This window comes from Phascolarctos cinereus, unplaced genomic scaffold, assembly GCF_003287225.1.
Source record: "Phascolarctos cinereus isolate Bilbo 61053 unplaced genomic scaffold, phaCin_HiC Scaffold_726;HRSCAF=1367, whole genome shotgun sequence".
NCBI lineage: Eukaryota > Metazoa > Chordata > Mammalia > Diprotodontia > Phascolarctidae > Phascolarctos > Phascolarctos cinereus.
This window is the reverse complement of record NW_027556098.1, coordinates 165889871-165898919: the sequence shown is the minus strand read 5'-3', so window position 1 is coordinate 165898919 and position 9049 is coordinate 165889871.

Genomic DNA, 9049 nt, shown 5'->3' with positions numbered 1-9049 from the left:
ATATCATATCCATGTTAGTCATGTTTTAATGAAATTCACAAATATGCAAATCAGCTGGCTTTGAAACTTATCTAAAATGGGCTGAATAACAACAATAAGAAACAATGGAAATTCTGTGGCATTCTTTAGAGCCTTCTCCAAGCTTTCAAAGGGTTTATAAATGAATAACTAAATATATTTCATGGATAAAGAGGCAGTTATATTTAGTGACTTCATGGGCAGGTGGGTGGATGGACAGATGCAGTTGTAGAAGTGCTTAGTAATGTGTCAAAAAGATGGCACCAGTAGAAAGGAGTGAATAGAACTTGAAAAGGTAAATTTAGACAGGCAGAGACTGGAAGATAATGCATGGAATTTCTATCTTCTAAGGAACTCAAACATCATTAAATACATATTCTCTGGCTAATTTTATTTAAATATAATAAATTTTAATTTTAAATATAATTTATATTTAAATATAAACATACATAAATACACATATATATGTGCACACACATATGTGTATATATATGTACGTATATATACATGTGTGTGTATATCTATATATCTACATCTATCTATCTATCTATCTATCTATCTATCTATCTATCTATCTATCTATCTATCTATACATATGCATAAAATACAAGTGTATACTTGTAGCTTGCCAGGCAGCCTGGTGAAGTAGAAAGAAGGTCAGATTTGGAGTGAGGAAGACCCAGGTGCAAGTCCTGCTTCTGAGTCGGTTGTGTACAAGTTCTGCTTCAGAGCCAGATGTGTGACCAGGAGCAAATATTTTAACGAACTTAAATTTCCCTAATCAGCACTCTAGGAATTGTGATGCAGCGTATAGGATGCCAAGCCTGGAATCGGGAAGACCTGATTCAAATCTGTCCTCAGATGCTTATAAGCTGTGTGTGTGACCTTGGGCAAGTCATGTAACTAAGAAGTATTTGCCTCAGTTTCTTCATCTGTAAAATGGGGATAATAATAGCTCCTACCTCCTGGGATTGTTGTGGGGATGAAATAAGCTAATAATCGTAAAGCACTTAGCACAGTACTCAGCTGTAGAAAGAGCTATGTAAATATTAGCTATTATTAGACATGCGTGGTGAATTGAGCTTTCAAAGTGGTAATTTCCTAGGCCAATGAAATCACTGGTGTGTTCTCCCCCCTACCCTACTTCCCAATTTCAGCAGACTGATGCTTAGGATATGGCAGTTGGGGTTCATCTCCTGACCTCCAAGTTTTGGTGTGGAGAAGGTGATAGTTCTTACAGATAGTACTTAAAAAGACTAAGAGTTATAAATTGTCAAACCATGTGGAACTGGGGGTGGTTGTCTGCCAGTAGCCTCTCCTATCCTGCTCCTGGGGTGCTCATCAGCCTCCATATTGTTGCTTTGTGGCACCTCCTGCCATTCTAGCATGGCATCGGAGGCTCCTTATTGCTTGCTCCCATTTGCCTCTGCAGCCATTGTTCTCAGACCAGCTTAGCTTAGAAAAAAAGGTGTGCATACGATTCCTCGCTCCCTGAATACATCTTCCTTTTGGGACTGCTGGAGAAGAGATAACACAATATTACTGTTATTGACATCGCACTTAGAAATGTTAAATCAACCTAAACTCACGTGAGGAAATTCACCTCAAAGCAGGTGCAAAGGGAGCTGGGTTTGCCACCTCCACTAGTTATCTTCCATTAAAGTCTTCGTTTTCCAACTATTCCAGCCCTTTAGCAATTGTTCTCCCCTTCCCAGTGAACTCCTGTAGCTCTTATGGTTTCTAACACTCATCTGGCATTTTGAGTGTGATGTTTATCTGACTGTTAATCTGTTTCCGTCCCCAGATGCCCTATACACAGTAGACACTTAGTAAATGTTTTTTGTCATTGAGGATAATGGCAGGTGCTACAACGTTTACTGAGCACCAACTGTGTGCAGAGCCCTGTTTGGAACACTCTCAAATCTACTCCTGGCCAAATGCCCATCTCTTTAGGGTCCCATGAGATGTTTTTTCTGCCAAATTAACAGGTTGTTCACATGTCTTGTAGTTCATCTTGCTTCCAACCTTGCCTTTCTGATGGCCTAGCTCTTCCCTGTACCCTCCAGCTTTGGGCCGTTCTACTATGTACTGTTATATAGCACATTTTAACATACAATGAAATAATAGTTGACCTTTATAGAGAGCTTTAAGATTTTCAAAGAACTTTGGATGCACATGTGCCTCACAGCTATGACACAGGCTCAGAGATGAAGTGATTAACCCAAAGCCACAGGGTAGCTGTGAGAGAGCTTTGAATTCCAATTTTACCTGGCTGGTTAGCACAGTTATCACTTCCACATAGTGACTTTCCCCATTGTGGTTTTGATATATTGTGGGTCAGCATGAGAAATTAAATGGAAATTTTTTGGGAGTATTGAGGAAGCTGCAAATAACTCTCAAAGGCCAGAAGAGGACACAGAGCCTATGTCCAAATCCTTAACCCAAATTTTACAATAAAGGTACAATAAACGCCCCATAAAAGAAAAAGAAAAAATTCAGACTTTTCTGTTACAAAGGGAGGGACAAAAAATTTTATGTGGATTTTCCAGACAGCTAAGGGCACCTTTCCCCTAACCCTGGTGACATGGAAGAGATAAATGTGTATAGTTAGTTCTTCAGTGTACCCTGTACCATGATTCCACTCATCAATTATATGCTTAGGACCTTCCCAGCCCTATTATATATTAGTCCCCTTTATAAAATCTGGAGTTCAATCACTCTGGCCTTCTTGTTGTTCTCATACAAGACAGCCTTTCCACAGACTATCTCCCATGCCAGAAATGCACACCCTACCTTAATTTCTTTCAAGATCTAGTGAGAGGTGGGGAACCTGTGGCCTTGAGGCCACTTGTGGCCTTCTAGGTCCTTTGGTGCAGCCTTTTGACTGAGTCCAAGTTTTATAGAACAAATTGTTCTGTGAAGTTTGGATTCAGTCAAAGGGCCACACTTGAGGACGTCGAGGGTCATGTATGGCCTTGAGGCCATAGGTTCTCCACCCCTGCTTATAGCCCTTCCTACATTAGACCTCTCCTCTTGTCTTTCCCTAGCTTCTAATAAGTCAATAATAAATCGGCTTTGTATTTTTTTTTTGTATTTGCTTATGTGAGTATTTAAACATATTGTTCCCCCTGTAGAATTTAAGCTCCCTGAGGGCAGAGACTGTTTCATTTTTTTTGTCTTTGTCTTCCTAGTGCCCACCACTGGAATGTAGTAGCACTATAAAATCTTATTCATTAACTCATATACGCCTTCCTGAACCTGCCCACTGAAATTGATCTCTTTCTCTTCACGTTTTCTCAGAGCTTTCAGGATCTCTCCTTTGCCCTTATTACCCTCTATCTTATTTGTGTCCCTATTTTATCTCTTTGTTCCAGCCCCTTTAGACTGAAAGTTTCTTGAGGGAAGGGACTGTGTTATTTTTCCATCCTTATATCCCCTTGCCCAACATCATGCTGTGTGGGTATAGTTGGCATTTCCTAAGTACTTGTTGAATTTGAGTTTGGATTTCCCTAATGTGATGGCATTTCTAAGGCTCACTACACAACTTGTGCTTTGGCTCAACTAACCAGTTCAAAAGCCAGCTTCCCAGTGGAATTTCACACATGCAAATGAGCCATTGTGAATCTAGTCATGAAAATTCATGGAACTACGGCCAGTTCAGTGTGTATGACCTGTTAATTTGGCAGCAAATCTTTTGGTTAAATATCCAAATTACTGGCCAATTGCTCAACTTGAACAGTAACATTCCTGCTTGTTCCTGGATCCTCTTCTGTTAGAAGAATGGCTATATAATATTATTTAAAGAAATGATATATTCCCTTTAAATTTGAATGGCAGTTAGTTGTATAGAAATACCGTGTAAATGTATGCCATAAATACAGTACAATTTAACTTAGTACTCCTTATTTCTTACCTGGCTGTACTATTTTGGGACATGTGACTTCACTACCTTCTGGGAAGCTCTCTATTGGGAAAATCTCATCATCCAGCAGAACTCCATCAGCTTTGGTACTAGACCTCATCATGACCCTTTGCTTCTCTGATTGGAGGGTGCAGCCACAAACTCCCAGGGAGCTCAGTTCATTTCTCACCTGGCTTCATTACTTCGGGACTTCTCTGACTTTTTCGACATGCCCCTGCATTGGGTATCTCTCGATGGCTGCTCTTCCTCCCCTTTTCCCACTTCCTTTTGTGTATTGTCTTCCTCCACTGGATTGTTATCAAGCAATCAACAGGGTTTATTAACACCTACTATGTGCCAGGCACTGTGCTAAGCTCTAAGGATACAAAAAGAGACAAAAGATAGTCCCTGCCCTCAAGGAGCTTACAGCCTAAAGGGGTGACAACATGCAAACAAATACATAAAAAGCAAGCTATATACAGGATAAATAGGAAATACTTAGCAGAGGAATGCCATTAGAATGCAGAAAAGTTGGGGAAGGCTTCCTGTAGAAGGTGAGATTTTAGGAGACTTAAAACAAGCGAGGGAGGTCAGATTGTGAGCTCCTTGAGGACAAAGATTGACTTTAAAAAAAAATTTATATCCCTAGCACTTAGCACAGTGTCTGGGCACATAATAAGCCTTACTGAATATTTATTGACTGACTGACAGCATGGTGTACTGAAAATAATTTTGAATTAGGAGATCTGGGTTCAAATTCTGACTAATATTATTTGAAGTAGTCTTGGGCAAGTCATTTTATATCTATGGGGAGACACATTTTCTCATTTGTAAGATGAGGGGAATAGGCTAGAATAATCTCCATGGTCCATTTCATCTCTTACTTTGTGACTTTTTGCATGACTGCTATCTAATTTGTCTATTAAACAATAAACACCCTTTTCCTATAATATAGGCAAAGTGTGCTTTTTAAAAATTTTAACACTAGACATCTATTTGCATTAAGCTAAAAAAATGCACCCACCCAAAAAACCTCATCAACCTGATATAAAACTTTTCTTTTTGACTATGTCTTTACAGGATCATAGAATTTACAGGTTGAGGTCATCTAGTCCACTGCTGTCATTTTGGTAGCTAGGTGGTATGGTAGACTGAGTGCAAATGAAGATCTGAGTCAGGTCTTGCCTCAGACCTATTTTAGTTGTGTGACCCTGAGAAACCTCAGTTTCCTTATCTGTAAAATGGGGTTAACAATAGCACCTATCTCACAAAGTTATGGCAATGAAGTGAGATAAACTGTAAAGCGCTTTGTAAACTTTAAACTAGCTATTGTTAATATCATTATATTTTATAGATGAGTAAGTTGAGGCCCAGAGAGGTGAAGAATCTTGTTCATGTAGTAACTTAGACATGTAGTCAATAGCAGAGCTTGGATGTTAAATCAGGTCCTCTAATACCAAATACATCGCTCTTTTACTGATTCCATTCCTAGAGGGAAATAAGCCAAATGAATTTTATTTCCTGCTACCACCATCTCCTACATCTTTCATTATTTCCTAGGTTGAGCTTGAAGTAGGGATTGTGAGAAAGAGCATGCCTTAAGAGGTCCAGCTCATCTAAAGAGAGTGAATTATAGTCATGGCTCCATGGTTTCCAACTGGCATTCTGGCTAAAAGTTTTGCATAAATGTCAGATTGATCAAATGGAACTCATTAGTTTTTATTAGAAAATGATGGTTTAATATATGAAGGAATTTGCATTTGAACCTCAGTCCATGTTGTCATCTAGAGATTTAGGTCCAATGAAGACATTTTGCCTTAATTACAGGGAAAAGAAAAGGAAGGAAGGAAGACATTTAGCAGCACCTGACAGACTCATTCTATTGCTGTTGTTGGTTAGTTGGGTCCAACTCTTCACGAATTTGGGATTTTCTTAGCAAAGATACTGGGGTGGTTTGCCATTTCCTTCTCTAGCTCATTTTACAGATGAGCTAGTGAGTGTCTAAAGCCAGATTTGAACTCAGGGAAATGAGTCTTCCTGACTCCAGGCCCAACATTTGATAGTGTATCACTGTCACCTAGATCATCTCAGACTTATTCTAATAATGGCCTAACCCAAACTCCAGGTATTGGTATTTGCTAAATAAGCACTTCTTTATAGAAGCACAGGATTTTAGATGTAGAAGGCATGTACATTTTTAAAAAAGCAAACCTGTGATTCTTTGGATCAAGAAGCTCCAACTAAGGAAATTCCCTCTAGCAACTGAGATTGGTGATTAAATTGCAATTGCTTGCTCTGCATTTTGTAGTCTTAGAAAGTTGTCTAGGGGACTGAGAGGTCAGTCAGTCAGTCAGTCAGTCAGTCAGTTAATAAACCATGTCCAGAGAGAGGTGAGAGTTGAACAAAGATCTTTTTGCCACTGAGATGAACTCTCTATCCACCGAGCCAAGCTGCCTCTTAACTAATAAATGTTAGTTGAATTGAACTGTATTAGAATAATATAATCTAACCCTCTTATTCTATAGATGAGAAAATTAATTTTTTCATTTAAATCCATATGTTTTGGCTTTCTGCAGAAAAGTATGTCTAATGTCTATAGAAGACTAGCAAGTACCAGTGATTTTTAGACTATATTGTAAAAGGGTCTCATGCTTAACTTCAGAATTTTGGCAGCATAAGAATATTATTGCAAATAACATTCTCTTGTTTGAGTTACTTCTAACACACTTCTTTTTTTTAGTTTACAGCATTCACTTTTATAAGATTTTGAGCTCCAAATTTTTTTCTCCCTCCCTTCCCTACCCCTTCTCCAAGAAGGCATGCAATCTGATATAGGCTATACATGCACATTCATATTAAACACATTCCCACATTAGTCATGTTTTTCTTGTTGTTGTTGTTATTTTTTTGTTTTTTGGTGAGGCAATCAGAGTTAAGTGACTTGCCTAGGGTCACACAGCTAGTAAGTGTCAAGTGTCTGAGGCCAGATTTGAACTCAGGTCCTCCTGACTCCAAGGCCAGAGCAGAGCTCTATCTACTGTACCATCTAGCTGCCTCTACAATAGTCATGTTTTAACACGCTTCAAAGGGCTTTCACATACATAAGTCCCTGTACCCAAACCCCATTCCTAAATTTCTATTGGGCAGATAATGTAATAGACATAGGGAAATATATTGAGAGGGGAAGTGATTGGCCTGAATGGCACATAGATAGTTAATGGCAAAGCAAGACTTAGACTCCAATATGGATGACTAAATCACTGAATTGTTTAGTCCCTCCTCATTCCACATCTTAGTACTCCTAGTTTTCTGAAAAACTCAGCTCAGAAAGTCAGTTTCAACCTGAGGCCCTTCCTGATCCCTCCAAATATCCTCTTTCCTGAAATTAACTTGTATTATTTCATACATATTTTCTATTTACTTATGTGCATGCAGCTTTCCTCTGATGGAATGAAAGTTCCTTGAAGGCAGGAATTATTTCATATGTATGGCCAGTACCTTGTACAGTGCCTGGTACATAATAGGTGTTTAATAAAGGTTTATTAATTGGTTTAACTCTGCAATATCCAGGTGCTTCAGAACCCCATCTTATTCAGGTGAATTGTCTCCCAAAGACAGAAATCTTTAGATTATTTGAATTAGGGAGGTGACATTGGCTTTCTGCTTATTGGATCAGTCTGGGAAAATCAGTATTATAGAATTTAAGGGACTTATGAGGACTTCTATTAGAGTTCATCCAGTCCAACTTTTTCTTTTTACAGTTGTGCACTCTGAGACCTACACAGGTTAAACAACTTATTTCAAGTCACATAGTAGCAGAGCCAGGTTTTTAGGATTATTTTAAGATTTCTGATTCCTAGCCCAGTTGCTCTTTAAGGGTTGTCTTTTGTGATTTGAATAAAACTGGACATGCATTTTGCAATATTTTCATCCATCTGGCAAAGCAAGTACAGGACTTTAGACCAGCCATGCCTGGTAATATTAGGCCAACTGTACTGACAAATCAGGTTTCAGTTCATCGCACCCCTTTGATGACTCAGGCTGAACTTCTGAAAAGTAAAACTTCCACACAATATTTTTTTTTCCTGAAGGACTTTTCCAGGATAAAGGGTAGCTTTCTTCCTTTCTTTCTCTCCCCCTCACTCCCTTTGCATTTTCGATAGTCTGGGAAACTTTAAATGGTTGTTAGGTGCTATTGACAGAATAATTGGTTTGCTTCATAGTGCTATAATTGTTAGTAAAACCTTGGACTCTTAGAATAGGTAATATATGAATCAAAGATGCCTACATGATGTATTAAAGATTGTGGGCATTTAAAGTATCATTAGGTCTTGGGGTTATTTAAAGACTCCTAATTTTTAACTTGCCTTTTTACACTTATTTAGCTATGCAAGATATCACTATATTCTGTATTTTTTTTTAAATAATAAACATGTCTAGTCAAAGAAAGCATTAATGAAGCAATTCCCCAAATAAAACAGCCCATCATATCTGAGTTGCAGCAGAGAGAAAGTGTGGTCTTTGTAGTTTAATCAAGATCACAAGACTTGTTTTGAGCGTCTGTCATCTTTAATTTTACGGCACTTCATTTCAGAGTGGGACTGCCAGGGTCACATGCAATTAAAACACAGGCAAGATTTGTCTTGTGAAATCTTAACATAAAAAGTAATGTGTTACTCCATTTTAACTTTTCTACTGAACTCTGTGAACTCACTAATTACTTTTCCCCCCTCTTGTCACCTTTTTGATATGACATGTATTTTATGGAAGAGATAGAAGTTTGGGATTTTTTCCCCCTATCATGCATATGATTGAGGATAACAAAATTAAACCAGAGAAAAAAGGAATGTATTTTTCAGAAATACATTTTTTAGAAATATCTGAGCGCTACAGCTTCAATTACAAAGGCGCCCATGGATCAAATTCTAGGAAATAACCATTAATCTGCTTAACTAGGGCAGGTAGGAGTGTAATAGCAGAGCAGAGATTTCACAGAGGCCAATCTCATGAACCAGAGTTGATTCTCCAGGGTGCACGGAGAGGGACTTTAATGTGATTGGTCATGAAAAGGACTAAAAGCTAGTGCCGAGGCAGCTCTTTGGAGCTGGGTCCCAGTTGTTGCATCACAGT